The sequence below is a fragment of the Leopardus geoffroyi genome, chromosome D4 (assembly GCF_018350155.1).
Source record: "Leopardus geoffroyi isolate Oge1 chromosome D4, O.geoffroyi_Oge1_pat1.0, whole genome shotgun sequence".
Lineage (NCBI taxonomy): Eukaryota > Metazoa > Chordata > Mammalia > Carnivora > Felidae > Leopardus > Leopardus geoffroyi.
In genome coordinates, this window is record NC_059342.1 from 45,358,367 (window position 1) to 45,374,419 (window position 16,053).

At 42.6% G+C, this 16,053-nt stretch overlaps 1 protein-coding gene across 4 annotated transcripts in view; it reads left to right on the forward strand.

Annotated features, from left to right (window-relative positions):
• Positions 1 to 16,053, forward strand: part of FOCAD (focadhesin) — a 322,833-nt gene that overhangs the window by 1,348 nt on the left and 305,432 nt on the right. For 2 of the 4 annotated variants that reach the window (XM_045468725.1, XM_045468727.1), the window contains exon 1: positions 10,199 to 11,244. The exons of the other annotated variants lie outside the window; for them this stretch is intronic. The gene's annotated coding sequence lies outside the window, so the exon portion shown is untranslated. Of the gene's footprint in view, positions 1 to 10,198; positions 11,245 to 16,053 lie in introns of those variants that run through there. 4 annotated transcript variants of the gene reach the window in all.

Below are 16,053 nucleotides of genomic sequence, written 5' to 3' on the forward strand. Positions count from 1 at the left end.
TTAGAAGTATTCTGTAATTTTGAAATGTTCAAGGAGAGGAAGGGCATCGGCATGTTTACTGAACCGTGTTAATGGTTGGGAAGTGACCATTTTTAAAACACAGAATGTATTTTATGATTATATGCTTTAATCTTTCTGAATCTGCCCACATTTACTTTTTGATTAGCAAGCAGGTGCATATTTACAATTTTGGTTCACATTCAATTCCTGCATCCAAAGCACTATGACTCATCTAAATTTTGAAATGTAATAATCAGGAGCTTCTTAATGTTATGCTTAAAGGTATGATATAAAGACAACTGGATAAGTATGCAATTTTCAAAGTACTTTGAGTTGCAGCGGTAGATTAGTGGTAGCTAAAACCAAGGTCTGCCTTGGTTATTTGCTTACTTGGTTAAATGTTAGGTAGTTACCATCACCTGGTTAATATCTATCAATGTCATCTCTGTGTTAACATGTATTTTATCAAGCTGAAATTTATTGGAATTCACTTGATTGCTGCTTCCACTTGAGAATTGATAACCCAAAGGTAAATAAATCATTAGTTTGAGAATAAAAATGCCCATAGAGATAGAACAATAGTTTTTTATTTGCTGATTGTTTAATGGGACTTACAAGTAAATTGTTTGGCCTTCTTGCAGGTGAAAAAATGATTTCTAAAATAGTTCTGAGACATGATATTCATAGCCTTGTGATATTTTTTGGATGTTATTCACAAGCCATTATGTGAATTAAATTGTTTATGTCACTATTAGGGATTTGGAAAGTTTAAGGAACTACAACTTTTCAGAGTTTTGCTTTTGCAAAATTTCTAGAACTTTCTAGTTCTAGAAATGGACCAGATCAAGATGGGAAGATTGAGGAGAAATGCAAGAACTGAGGGAAAAAAAATCCAAGTGGAGACTTTTCTAGTTTAAAATTTGAGCAGAAAAAAACACAATGAAAAATACAAATATAACTATATTTGGAAGAAGTGTAAGGAAATACTAGTGTCAGGATTACTGGTGAGTCTATATCAAAACTTGATTTTTTTAAAATTGAAGTATAATTGGCATATGCTATCCTATTAGTGTCAGGTGTATATCATAGTAATTTGATATTTTTATACATTATGAAATTCCCGTGAGTCTAGTTATTATCTGTCACCATGCAAAGGTCTTACAATATTATTGACTATATTCCCTATGATGTACATTACATCCCCATGACTTACTGATTTTATAACTGGAAGTTTGTACTTCTTAACCCCCCTTCACCTATTTTGTGCACTCCCCCCTCCCCCCCCCCCCATTCTCCTCCTTGGTAACAGTTTGTTTACTGTATCTATGACTCTGTTTCTGTTTTGTTCATTTATTTTGTTTTTCAGATTGCACATATAAGTGAAATCAGACGATGGCTTTTTTCTGACTTATTTCACTTGGCATAAAACACTTTAGGTCCATCCATATTTTTTTGCACATGACAGGATTTCATTCTTTTTTATGGCTGAGTAATATTCTGGTGTGTGTAAATAAAATGTACCATATCCTCTTTATCCATTCATCTATCAATGGACATCTATTTGTGGTTCCTAAAAAAGAAACCTAGAGTGGTAATTTCAACTTTGATCACAGTACATCTGGGCAATACATGCTTCTTTAGGAGATGTGAAATCTATATTGTACATTTTAAATTTATTTGTATTTTTTTATTTTTACTTTTTTAATGTTTATTTACTTTTGAGAGACAGAGAGTACGTGTGCACGTGAGTGGGGGAGGGACAGAGAGAGAGAGAGGGAGATGGAATCCCAAGCGTGCTCTACACCATCAGCACAGAGCCCCACGTGGGGCTCGAACCCACAAAGCATGAGATGGTGACCTGAGCCGAAACCAAGAGTCGGATGCTGAACTGACTGAGCCCCCCAATTGCCCCTATATTATATATTTTTGAAGAAGTACTACAGATCTAGGGGCGCCTGTGTGGCTCAGTTGGTTTAGTGTCTGACTTCAGCTCAGGTCATGATCTCATGGTTCGTGAGTTCAAGCCCCACATTGGGTTCTCTGCTGGCAGCCTAGAGCCTGCTTTGGATCCTCTGTCCCCGCCCCCCCCCCCCCCCCCCATCTCTCTCTGCCCTTCCCCTGCTCGTGCTCTCTCTTCTTTCAAAAATAAACAAACAAACAAAAAAAAGTACTACAGGTCTAAAGATGAGTAGTATAATAAAATATAGTATAGTTATGTAAGTGTAAGTTTGTGATTTGCAATTCATGATAAGTTGGATGAAGGTAGTATATACTATCTCTACATGATAGGAAGTGAGATTTGCTCAGCTGATAGGACAAGGGATGTTCATCAGTTTTTCTCCCATTTATTATTTTAAAACATTTTTAAAACATTTGAAAGATTATTTTAAAACATTTTTATTTTATATATATATAGAGAGAGAGAGGGAGGCAGGGGAGCAAGGGAGCAAGGGAGAGGGGCAGAAGGGGGAGAGAGAGAATCTTAAGTGGGCTTCACCATGTGGGGCTCGATCCCACGACCCTGGGAGCATGACCTGAGCTGAAATCAACCAACTGAGCCAGGCACCCCTCCCATTTACATTATTTGAAACAAGGGGCGCTTGGGTGGCTCAGTGAGTTGAGCATCCAACTTTGGCACAAGTCACGATCTCATGGTTTGTGAGTTTGAGCCCAGCGTCAGACTCTGTCTGACAGCTCAGAGCCTGGAACCTGTTTCTGATTCTGTGTCTCCCTCTCTCTCTGCCCCTCCCCCACTCATGCTCTGTCTCTTTCTGTCTCTCAAAAATAAATAAAAATGTTAAAAAAAATTAAGTTATTTAAAACAAACTTTCAAGCAATATGGAAGATCCCATCTAGTTTCAAACAATAGATTGAACGTTGTTGTTTTTATAAATTGGGCCCCCTAAGCACTCCTGGTCTCATAATTTTTATCCTATTTCAAGTCCTATTGGAAGTAATAACATTGCAGGTATGATTTTTAAATTTTGCTAAATTTATATTGGCTTTTATTCAATTAGACTGAGTTACTTTAGTTTTATATATTTTGAAGATGTTCAAAAAATTTGATATTAAATATTGTGCAATTTTCTGTTGTTCGTGATAGGGAAAATACTTCTTTAGGCCCAAGGAATTTGAGAATCCAAACTGCATAGATAGTCAGCTGTTATTATTTATTTAGAGATTTGTCTTTTCCTTTGCCTGGAGACCAATGAAGCATTCCATCCAAGGTTCTGAACTGAAGATTTCAGTTCTTTTCATTAGATTCTATCCTTTAATCTCTTTTTGGTTAAGTAAATGAAGGCTTGCTAATTTGGCTGATAAACATGATGAACAAACGTCATAATTGTGAATGTTGTAACTATAGTTTTGTTACCAGTTTTTTTTTTTATTAAAATTTTTAAAAACATTAAAAGATGTTTATTTTTGAAAGAGAGAGTGTGAGTGGGGGAGGGACAGAGAGAGAGGGAGACACAGAATCCAAAGCAGGTTCCAGCCTCTGAGCTGTCAGCACAGAGCCCAATGGGGGGCTCGAACTCATGAACCGTGAGATCATGACTTGAGCCTAAGCCTGACCCTTAACTGACTGAGCCACCCAGGCGCCCCTGTTACCGGGTTTTCTCACGGCCACAGTGTACTTTTCTTTCCTCTCTTTAAAACCTTTTTCTTTGGCCTAGCTGCTTTCAGAATTTACTGTATCTTTTACTTTGTTTAATGATCATTGAACAGGTTGGTTTATATAATCAAAACTTCAGGTGTTAGTTTATGATATTAGGACACATGGAGGGAGTGGCAGAAACTTTTTATTAAAGTTTTGCATTGTTGGGGTGCCTGGGTGGCTCAGTCCGTCTTGACTTCAGCTCAGGTCGTGATCCGCGGTTTGTGGGTTTGAGCCCCACGTTGGGCTCTGCACTGACCGCACAGAGCCTGTTGAGGATTCTCTCCCTCTCTCTCTGCCCCTCCCCCTCTCATGTGCTCGGTGTTCTCTCTCAAAATAAATAAAAGAACTTAAAAAAAAGAAAAAAAATTTGGTATTGTTGAAACATTTAAGTAAATGGAATTTTTAGAGTCATTGATATTAAAGATATTGTATTTATTTGGGGTGCCTGGCTGGCTCAGTTGGTAGAGCATGTGACTCTCGGGGTCGTTTTTTGTTTTTTTGTTTTTTTTTTTTTTTTTTAGTTCAACAAAGAGTATCTGCTCTGGTCCCGGGTCCCTAACTTTCCTTCAAAGAACTTGAAAAGTGTTGTGTGGAAGCCACAGAGAGGGCCAAACTACAGAGAGGAATATTACAATTAGATGCATGTATAGCATGCTGGAGGGCAGAGGGGGGGAAACTGAATATGAGATTTCAGGAGCTTCAGAGAAGGCTTTCTGGAGGCTTGTTTGCTTGAACTGAATTTTGAAAGCAAGTAGAAATTAGTTGGTGAGGACGGAGGATAAACATTCTGGGCCCAAGGGAGAAGTGAGAACAGACTGACAGATGAGAGACAAAACATAGACTCTTCACGTATTAAGGGGTGGATAGAGAAATGAGGTTTAATATATAAACAAAGAGCATATAATGAAAAGCTCTCTTCCCTACCGTTTTAAACATTTTGACCTTTATCCTTGAGGCTGTGGTGATCCAATGGGTAAGAGATTTTTTAAAATTTATTTTAAATTTTTTAAATTGACATCCAAATTAGTTAGCATCGAGTGCATCAATGATTTCAGGAGTAGATCCCTTAGTGCCCCTCGCCCATGTAGCCCACCCGCCCTCCCACAACCCCTCCAGCAACCCTCAGTTTGTTTTCCATAATTACGAGTCTCTTCTGTTTTGTCCCCCTCCCTGTTTTTATCTTTTTTTTGTTTCCCTCCCCTTGTGTTCATCTGTTTTGTCTCTTGACGTCCTCATATGAGTGAAGTCATATGATTTGTGTCTCTCTCTGACTGACTAATCTCACTTAGCATAATACCCTCCAGTTCCATCCACGTAGTTGCAAGTGGCAAGATTTCATGCTCTTTGAGTGCCAAGTAATACTCCGTTGTATATCTATACCACCTCTTTATCCGTTCATCCACCGATGGACATTTGGGCTCTTTCCAGACTTTGGCTATTGTTGATCGTGCTGCTATGAACATGGGGGTGCATGTGTCCTGAATGGGTAAGAGATTTTAAGTTGAAGAAAGTTAAGATCAGTTTCATGTGGCCAGGCGAGGAATGAATGGTAGTGGAGCAAGGCCCGTTGGTGAAAGCGCAATATGATAGAGCTCCAAATGATGCAGGGGGGCTTGAGAGACTAGGAGGGACCCAAGATCTATTAAGATGATGAAAGCGGTGTCTAGTTCGATGTGTGGGATGAGGAAAAGGCGGATGGAGTCAAGGACGCCTCTTAGGTGTATGGCTTCCCAAGGTAGGAATCACGTGAGGATTATCAAGAAAGTAAGATCAGTCTTGGATATGCCTTTAGGTCACACATTTGATGCTGTTCTGTGGGCAGTGGGCAGTACTGGTCTGGGAAGGAGGAGGTGGTTTTAGGCAATATAGCGATTAAGATGTTATCAATATATAGGCGATAGTGAAAACAGTGTGCGGATAGATGTAGATACCTAAGAGAGTTTATAGGATAAGAAAGAAGCGAGCAAAAAAGAAACTCTGGGAAGTACCACCGTATAAGGAAGATGATCCAGTGAAAAAGAAAGAGAAGGAACAGTGGAGCTCTAGAAGGCAAGGGCATCGAGGATTTCAGAAGGAGAGACTGGACAACTGTGAAATACCACGGAGGATGGAAGAGTGCTTCTAGAGGTTTTAGGAAGGTCTACCAGATAGGCAAGAATGATTAGTTTGTAACGTTCCTAGTTCATATAATTGTATAACTTTCTGTAGCAAAATTCAATAGAACCAGACGTTATGTATAGTTGGAATGAGCCAGTATTTGGATTTTGTTATCTACCTATGGTAGGAATGCAAGGGAGCTCAAAGTATTAGTAAGACAATGGTAGAAGTGTGAAACGTGAGGTTTAGACTGCGTTGAGGTAGTGACCAAGCCAAGAGGAGGCTGAGAGATTGACAGAAAATTTGGTTCAAGGGATTAGAAGTCTGGGTGAGGTGTGCATGTATAAGGTATATAGGGTATAAGGAAGATAGCTGATAGAAGTACTCTGGAATCAGAGAAGAATATTGGAGTTTAAGATTTTAGGGTGCTGATAGAATGTAGGAATTGGCCAGGGGTGTAGATGGCTGAAATGGAGGTGATACGGAGATATTCAAGAATAATGAGACTGGTGTATTGGATGAATCACTGACTTAGAAATGGGCCCCAGAAGACCTTGGTACCGAGGGTGGAGAGCCGGACTATGGTTTCTGAGTTTTAAGATCGCCTATAGTAGTGATTAGTATATATGGGACATGAAGATACTTGGATGGCATGACCTCACAGGTATGAGACTAAAAGGTCAGGCTTCTTCTGGGCCTTGGAGCTTGGCAGAATGATTAACTTTCACCGAAATGGCCACCAAAGAAGGAAAGTGTAGTTTCCATTCGGCCTAAGAGGTAGGGGGAACATCTCCGTGTTGCCTGTGGAGTCTGCTTGGGATTCTCACTCTCTCTCTCTGCTCCTCCCCTGCTCGTGCTTCGTCTTGAGAGGAAGAGAGAGAGAGGGAGAGCGAGAGGGAGAGCGAGCGAGAGAGTGCACTCTCTCTCCCAACCCTCTCTTAAAATAAACTGTCAATTTAATTTTTTTAATGTTCTTGTTTTATTTTTGAGAGAGAGAGCCTGAGTGGAGAAGGGGCAGGGAGAAAGGGAGACACAGAATCCGAAACAGGCTCCAGGCTCTGAGCTGTCAGCACAGAGCCCGACACGGGGCTCGAACTCAGAGACTGTGAGATCATGACCTGAGCCGAAGTCGGTCGCTCAACAGGCTGAGCCACCCAGGCGCCCCTCAAAATACACTTTAAAAAGAAGTAAGGGGAGCATCTAATGAACATGTTGAGCATCTAATAACAGAACTTGTTAACCATGGAATCAGAGTCCATAAAGCGAGGACTGTTTACTGGAGAGGAAAGCAGGTTAGGAAGCGTTGGGTGTGAGGGAGGCTGACCCTGTTTTTCTGAAGCGTTTGCCTGGCTTTGAAGCATTTGTCTTGACTTGCAACACGCTTTTCATCGCACGTGCCAGTTCTCCGGTATTGTTAGGACGCCTGGAAGGTTACGTTGACCATTTTAGGTTCGTTCCGGTGTAAACAACGCCTCGATACTAATGACGACTGCCATGGATTTGGGAGGCGGGCATACATGCATCTACCTCTGATTTCCCTCCTGTTATCTTAGGGCCTCGAGGCCGTTGAGCAGTCTGTGTTTCTCAGGACAGTTCCTCACTCATGCATAAGATCCTGTTCGTTTTACCTCTTCAGAGGTTTGGCTCCAATGTCTCTCCTGCAAAATTGCTTTTTTCCCTCACTGCTGGATTATTCCCTTCAGTATGTTAACATCCTATTTCTCTTATCTTAAAACAATTACCTTTTCAGGGTGCCTGGCTGGCTCAGTCGGTGGAGCACATGGCTCTTGATCTCGGGGTTGTAAGTTCGAGCCCCACATTGGGTGTAGAGATTACTTAAAAACAAAATCCTAAAACAAAGTCTTTAAAGGGGTGGCTGGCTGGCTGAGTCAGGAGCATGCAACTTTTTTTTTTTTTTTTTTAATTTTTTTTTTTTCAACGTTTATTTATTTTTGGGACAGAGAGAGACAGAGCATGAATGGGGGAGGGGCAGAGAGAGAGGGAGACACAGAATCGGAAACAGGCTCCAGGCTCTGAGCCATTAGCCCAGAGCCCGACGCGGGGCTCGAACTCACAGACCGCGAGATCGTGACCTGGCTGAAGTCGGACGCTTAACCGACTGCACCACCCAGGCGCCCCAGGAGCATGCAACTTTTGATGCGGGGGTTGTGAGTTTGAGGCCCGCATGGGGTCTAGAGATTACTTAAATCAACAAATAAACACTTAAACTAAAATTTTTATTTTATTTTGGAGAGGTGGGGGAGGAGGTGCAGAAGGAGAGAGAGAGAGAGAATCCTGAGCAGGCTCTACCCTTAGTGCAGGGCTGGATGTGGGGCTCGATCCCATGACCCTGGGATCATGATCTGAGCCGAAATCAAGAGTGCTGTTGCCATGTCCAACCAACTGAGCCATCCAGGCACCCCTCCGAAAAACAAAATCTTAAAAAAACATTTTTTTTTAAAACTAAATCCTTAAAAAAAAAAAAATACCTGTCTTCATCCCATCTCCCCCTTATGCCACCGCATAATTTCTTTTTCCCCCTTTATGGTGAAACTTATGTGTCCATTTACTTTCTTCTCTTTCTTCCTCAAACCCACTGTAATCTGGCTTCCCTCACACTCTGAAACAATTTGCTCTCCTCAAAGTGACTCTGATTTCCATTTTGCCAAATCCAAAGGCCTGTCTTTCAATCCTCATCTCTTACCTGACCTATCAGCATTTCTGCCCCAACTTTACTGAGTTATCAGTGACACATATTGCGAAAGTGACACATATTAACAGAAGAGAAATCTAGTAAGTATTTTAAAAATAATCACTCTATGGGGCGCCTGGGTGGCTCAGTTGGTTAAGTGTCTGACTTCGGCTCAGGTCATGATCTCATGGTCTGTGGGTTCGAGCCCTGTGTCGGGCTCTGTGCTGACAGTTTGGAGCCTGGATCCCACTTCAGATTCTGTGTCTCCCACACCGCCCCCCCCTCACCCCCGAAAATGAATGAACAGTAAAAAAACTTTTTTTGGAAAAATAATCATTCTGGGAGTGCCTAGGTGGCTCAGTCGGTTGAACATCCAATTCTTGATCTCTGCTCAGGTCATGATATCACAGTTTATGAGTTTGAGCCCCACATCAGGCTCTACTCTGAGAGTGTGGAGCCTGCTTGAGATTCTCTGTCTCCCTCTCTGCCCCCCTCTCTCAAAATAAATGAATAAAATTTATATTTATATGTTTAAATATATATATATAATATATGTAATTAAATATATAATTATATTACGTATAATAAATATAATATATGTAATTAAATATATAATAAAATAATAATCACTCTGGCTGCTCTGCTGACAGTATTTCAGTGGGCAAAGACAGAACAGAGCAATTCGAAGACCACAGTAGATTGCAAAAAATGCCCCACGTTCTACCCATTTCCTATATGCGCATTTCTTTACAAAGTGACTTTGTTGCTTCCCTCAGGAAGAGGTAATCCATTTCTCCATCCCCTTGAATCTGGACTTCCTTGTGACTGCTTTAATCAGCAGCAGGGGAAGTGGGATTTCTTAGTCTCAAGGCCACGTAGCTTCCTCTTGCCTTGCTTCCATTAGACCACCACGTTAAGAAGCACGGAATAGCTTGCTGTAACACATGTAGGAGAGACAAGCCATCCCAGCGGAAGCCTCCAAACCTACCGGTCCCCGTTTGCCACGTGAGTGAGCCTAGACAAGACTAGCAAAAGAAGTACCCCCTCTCCTCTTCTTCAAACCCACCCCAAATTGCCAACCCCAGAATCATAAACTAATAAGTGATGGTTGCTTTGCCTCACTAAATTTCAGAAGTGGGTTGTAATCGTTAACCAATATAGAGGCTCTTAGAACATCAAGGACGGACAATGGGGGGCTTACACTAGAGTGAGAATGGTAGGTAATGAGAAGTAGTGAGAACATTCTAGACATATGTGTGGATTGTAAGAGAAAGTGAAGAGTCAAGGATGACACCCAGGTTTTTTCCCTGAGTCATAGAAAAGAAGGAGTTTCCATTAACAGAGATGGGGAAGACCACAGATGAAGCAAGGATAGGGAAGAAATCAGGACTTGAGTTTGAGCTTTCTGTTAGTCATTCAAATGGAAACACTGGGTACGTATCTGGATACACAGAGTCTGGATTTCAAGGAACGAACGAGGTTCAGGCTAAAAATATAAATTTTGCAGCTGACTATTACCAGTATTAAAGACTGAATGATATGATTGAGGGACCGTGAGGTCTAACACTGAGCCCAGGAGCACTCCAATGTTAAGAGGTCAGAGAGATAAGAAAGAACCAGGAAGGGAAAAGAAAAGGGGCGTCAGGTGAAAGAAAAACCAGGAATTGTGGCATCTTTGATCATTAAGGGAAGAAGATGTTTCAAGAAGCAGAAAGTGATCAACTGTTTTAAAAAATGCTGATGGGGGGGCGCCTGGGTGGCTCAGTCGGTTAAGCATCCGACTTTGGCTCAGGTCATGATCTCACAGTTCGTGAGTTCGAGCCCCACTTCGGGCTCTGTGCTGACAGCTCAGAGCCTGGAGCCTGCTTCGGATTCTTTGCCTCCCTCTCTCTGACCCTCCCCTGCTCGCTGTCTTTCTGTGAAGAATAAATAGACATTTAAGAAAAATTTTAAAAATGCTGATGGGAAATGGTAACTATGGGACAGGCTGGAGGTGGCAGTAATACGAGGGTGGTAATCATTTGGCAAAAATGTTACGATTTGTATCTCAAAGTGAAGAGGCTGCTATTAGGTGACTAAAGTTCAGGTATTCCGTGCCATTGATTTGAGAATATGACCCTCTTCCAAAGAACAAAGAGCCTGGATGTGGAAGAACATTCTGGCTAAGCAGACCTCTGGTCTGCAAGAGGAAGCCACGGATTTCCTCGGGTAAGAGCCAGAATCTGTTCCAAGGGCTTTTCCATAAAACACCAAAGAGATACCCAGGTCCGAAAATAGTTTGGTACCAAAAGCCTACCTTTAGTCTTCTGCGTTGCAACAGACGACTGCCTTTTTCAGTTGTCTGACCTAAAACCTTTGGTGTCCTCCTTTCCTCTTCTTACCTTCCACATCCAATCCGTTTGCACATTTTGTCAAAATATATGGAAAGTCTGACCTCTTCTCCCCACTGCTACTGCTGTTCTCCGAGGCAATGTGGTTTCTCTCCCCGGATTATTGCTGGAACCTCCTCATGGTCTCTTCTTTTTTCCATCCTTGCCTGTTTATGGTTTACTTCTTCAGAGAAGCCAGAATGATTTTTTAGAAATGACAGTCGAGTCTGACATCCTCCTGTCCCAAACCCTATAGGACTCTTCTGTCTCACTGAGGAACCCCAAAGCTCACGGTGGCCTGCAGGGACTTACAAGATCTGGGCCCCTGGTCACTCTTTGCTCTCCCACTGCCCAGTTTGTTCATGTGGACCAACCACGTTGGTGTCTTCGGTCTTCCCTAAACCTGCTAAGCATGTCTCCACCTCAAGGTTTGTGCTTCGTGTTCCTTCTGTCCGGAATGTTCATTACTTCCTTCTGGTCTCTGTCCAAGTGTCACTCTCCCAGAAAGGCCTTTCTTTATCCTTTGACAGATGCCCAAACATATAAGACTGCCTTAAAGGGGCGCCTGGGCGGCTCGGTGGGCTAAGTGGCTCTTGCTTTCGGCTCATGTCATGATCTCCCCGTTTGTGAGTTAGAGCCCCGTGATGGACTCTGCACTGACAGTGTGGGGCCTGCTTGGGATTCTTTCTCTGTGACCTTCCTTGGCTCGCCCTCTCTCTTCCTCTCTCCGTCTCCCTCTCTCTGCCAGTAAATGGGTGAATGAATGAATGGACTGTCCTAAAATTTATCTATTGATGACGTAGCTGTTTTGAGGTGTTATGTTGTATATGCCTTTGGAAAATTAAAAGGAAATAAACTCTTTGTACTGTAATTTTAGCAATTGAAAGAACCTAGCTTTTATAAAGTTTCAGTTATAGGCTAGACGAATAACTGCTAGAGAGCTACTGTTGAAACACAGTGCCAGTAGTTAACAATATGGTATTGTGAACTTCGAAAGAAAAAATTTTTTTTTTTACAGATTATTTTATTTTGAGTTTTGACTTATATATATTTTTTTAGAGAGCAGGAGAGGGGAGAGGGGCAGAGGGAGAGAGTGAGAATCCCCAGCAATCTCCACGCTCCCGCCGCCCCGGGATCGTGACCTGGGCCAAAACCAAGAGTCGTACGCTCAACCGACTGAGCCCCCCCGGGCGCCCCCCCAAATCAGATAGAGTAGATCTCATGTTAGGTTGTCTTTAACAACCATACCCAACCAAAAGGATACAAGACACGGAAGGTGTTGCATGTCTATTACGTTGATTGTGCTGATGGAATCCTGGGCGTTTGCATGTGTCCGGACTCCTCACATGGTACATGAGAAGTTATGTGCATTTCCTTGGATATCATGTCCATTATTATACAGTAGCGTGGTGAAAAAATACCTACTCTCTCACCTGAGGCTAACTTACTTAACATGAGATTGGAGGAAGTTGAACACACTGGAGGAACACTTAATTTTTTTCAGGGACAGATGGATTCATTTGCTGGCAAACAACTTAGAATCCAAGGTAATTCTGTTAGCTTACTTGTTTGGAACTCTGCAGGACCATTAGAGCTTCTAATAACTCAAAGGTGTGACTTTCTCATTAAATAGCTCTTAATAAGGAGTGTAATTGGATCAAGTGAGACTTTTTTATCTTGTGTGCTGTGGTGAAACTGCCTCTTGCAGACAGTGATAAAGGACTGTGGTTTCAAGTGAATCGATAACATTACCACTTTTTTTTAAAGATTTTATTTTATTTTTGTAAAATTATCTCTACACCCAGTGTGGGGCTCAAACCCACAACCCTGAGATCAAGAGTCGCACACTCCACCGACTGAGCCAGTCATGAACCCCGAGATCACTATTTTTTTTTTATCGAGACCCCAAAACTGACCTTATGGTTTTATTTGAAGAGAATTAGTGATTTTTATTTAGTGTAAAAAAAGTAATGTATGCCAATTGCAGGGGAGGTGGGGAATTACATGTAGCAAATACAAGGAGGAATATGATAGGTGGTAATCACCTGTCATCTTATTATCCAGAAGGGTACTTGTTAACATTTTTGCATATTCACTTTTTTCCTTAATCCTTTATATATATACTTTATATATATACTTTAAACTTGGTTATGTTCATGATTGTTTGCAAAAATTTCTTTTTTATTTTTTTTAATTTTTTTTTTTTAACGTTTACTTATTTTTGGGACAGAGAGAGACAGAGCATGAACGGGGGAGGGGTAGAGAGAGGGGGAGACACAGAATTGGAAACAGGCTCCAGGCTCTGAGCCATCAGCCCAGAGCCTGACGCGGGGCTCGAACTCCCGGACCGCGAGATCGTGACCTGAGCTGAAGTCGGATGCTTAACCGACTGCGCCACCCAGGTGCCCCCAAAAATTTCTTTAAAAAAAAATTTTTTTAAATGTTTGCTCACTTTTTGAGAGAGAGAGAGAGGCAGAGAGTGAGGCAGAGAGCGAGGGAGACACAGAATCCAAAGCAGGCTCCAGGCTCTGAGCTGTCAGCACAGAGAGCCTGGCACTGGGCTCGAACTCATGAACTGTGAGATCATGACCTGAGCCGAAGTCGGCCACTTAACTGACTGAGCCATCCAGGCGCCCCTTTTTCTTTCTTTCTTTCTTTCTTTCTTTCTTTCTTTCTTTCTTTCTTTCTTTTTTTTCTTTCTTTTACTCTACCATAAGCATTTCCTTATACGATTAAAATTTTGTAAATGTATTTTTCATACCTAATCAGTATTTTATCTGCATATTCCATAGCTTATCTTTTAGATCAATGAATAACTTTACGCCGAAGATGGTCTTGTTTAACCCTATCGTATGAGCGGGTGCACATGGGGGAGAGGCAGTGAGAGAGGGAGAGAGAATCCCAAGTAGGCTCTGCACTGTTAGTACGGAGCCAAATGCTGAGCCTGATCTCACAAACTGTGAGATCGAGACCTGAGTGGACATCCAGAGTCTGACGCTGAGCCGCCCAGGTGCCTCCCCCTTTTGTATTCTTTGTATTCTTATACCTTTGAAATGGGGAGTGAATGGGACTTGAAGACCTACATGCCACCCTGGGGGAGGTAGCCAAGAAGTGCCAAACATCAGATCAAATGCTCAGTCAGTAGCACCTTGACTGCCCACTCCCGTAACAAAGTGGGCTCGTTTTGACCTACCTTAGACTTTCAGCTTTATTGTGCCAAGTTCCCTGTGGGATTCAGTTTGGTGGGTGGGCCTTGGGGAGTCTCTTGTGGTCCCGGGCACCAGGCTGGTTTTGCCTTATTTCTGCGGCTTTGAAGACCTGTGGGTCAGTTCGGAGGGAAGCCATGTTGGGAGCGATCTCCTAGTGTCTGCGTTTGGGCCGAGAGGCAGAAGTGGTCTTTGAGGTTGAAATGACGCTCTTTGAACAGTGGCTTTATTGTGAGTTTGCCGGTCTGTAGAGCTGCTGCTGCTGCTGTTCATCTATTCGGTCATCTATTTCCCCCACGGTGTTGAAAAGTTTCCTGGAAACTGTACCTATAAAAATTGCATGTATCGGTTTGAAAATTTGTAAACTTGACAAAAAAGAAATGCTGGGGATGCTGGGTGGCTCCGTGGGTCGAGCGTCTGACTCTTGATTTCAGCCCAGGTCACGGTCCCAGGGTCATGGGATCAGGCTCTGCGTCGGGCTCGGTGCTGAGGGTGGAGCCGGCTTGAGATTCTCTCTTTCCCTCTTGCCCCTTCCTCCCCCCCACCCCCTAAAAATTCCCATGAGGAGCTACATGTTCCTCTTCCTGCTCCTCCAACTGCTCTCCCTCCTCTTCTTTAAGTATAACTTGTTCGGTAAAGGTTTTATTTTTAAGTAATCTCTACGTCAACGTGGGGCTCGAACTTACAACCCAGAGAGCCAGAGTCGTATGTGCTACCGACTAGTCAGCCAGGAGCCCCTAAATATGATCTTGAAATGAACTATCAGGGATATTCTACATACCGTATTCTGCCAACTGGACATCGGCGTGTTTTTTTTTTTTTTTTTTTTCCAGGAGCCTCTTCTAATTCTTGCATATGGTGCTTCGTGTCTCCAGGCCAATGTGAAATGATTTACTAAAGGTCTTCTGCTTGGGATGGTTGTGAAGGTTAACTGGTATCTGCTTATTAAGCACCCTACAAATAAAAACAGGCGTGAATAATGCCAGCTGTGGAATAGAAAATTAGTAAATGTTACTTCTTTGGGTAGTTACGTGCTTAAAGTGCCTTTTACCCCCAGCGGGAAATACGCAGAGGTGATACTGCGGGTTTCTGAAGGGTTGTAATACATAGCAGACTAAGGACGTGGCTATAACAGACAATAGCTGTCGACTGAAGTATTCAAGTAAAACTTATGATGTATTCAAGTAACAGAGACCCATTTTCCAGCTCTGTTAGATTCAGCTGGAGCCAGTCTTGTGAGCTTTTGCATGTGTTCTTTGACCTTTTTTTTTTTTATTAAAGAAAATGTATCAAAATGAATAACAGTGTAACAAAATATCACTAATCTGGGTTCTGCTGATTTAGGATTTGGACTTGGTTCATCGTGATACTATCTATACAAAAGTTATTTGCTCAGTGGAAAAAAAAAAAAAAAAGCCAGGGAAGGGATGTGGCTAAGGAGAGTGAATTATTTTCAAACCCTAAATGAGTTGGTAAGTGACTTCCGGTTGCTGTGTTAATTCGGAGATAAAGTCGTTTAGGGGCGCCTGGGTGGCTGAGACGGTTGAGCGTCTGTCCGACTCTTGATTTCGGTTCAGGTCATGATCTCAGAATTCGTGATCGAGGCCCGCGTCGGGCTCTGAGCTGAGCGCTCATGGCGTGCTTGGGATTCTCTCTCTCTCTCTCTCTCTCTCTCCCCCTCCCTCTCTCTCTGCCCCTGCCCCACCCACCCACACACTCTCTTTCAAAATAAACAAACTTAAAAAAAAGAAGGAGAATGGGGCGCCTGGGTGGCGCAGTCGGTTAAGCGTCCGACTTCAGCCAGGTCACGATCTTGCGGTCCGTGAGTTCGAGCCCCGCGTCAGGCTCTGGGCTGATGGCTCAGAGCCTGGAGCCTGTTTCCGATTCTGCGTCTCCCTCTCTCTCTGCCCCTCCCCCGTTCATGCTCTGTCTCTCTCTGTCCCAAAAATAAATAAACGTTGAAAAAAAAAAATTTAAAAAAAAAAAAAAAAGGAGAAGAAAACTGTTCACAAATATGTTTTTCTACTTCTG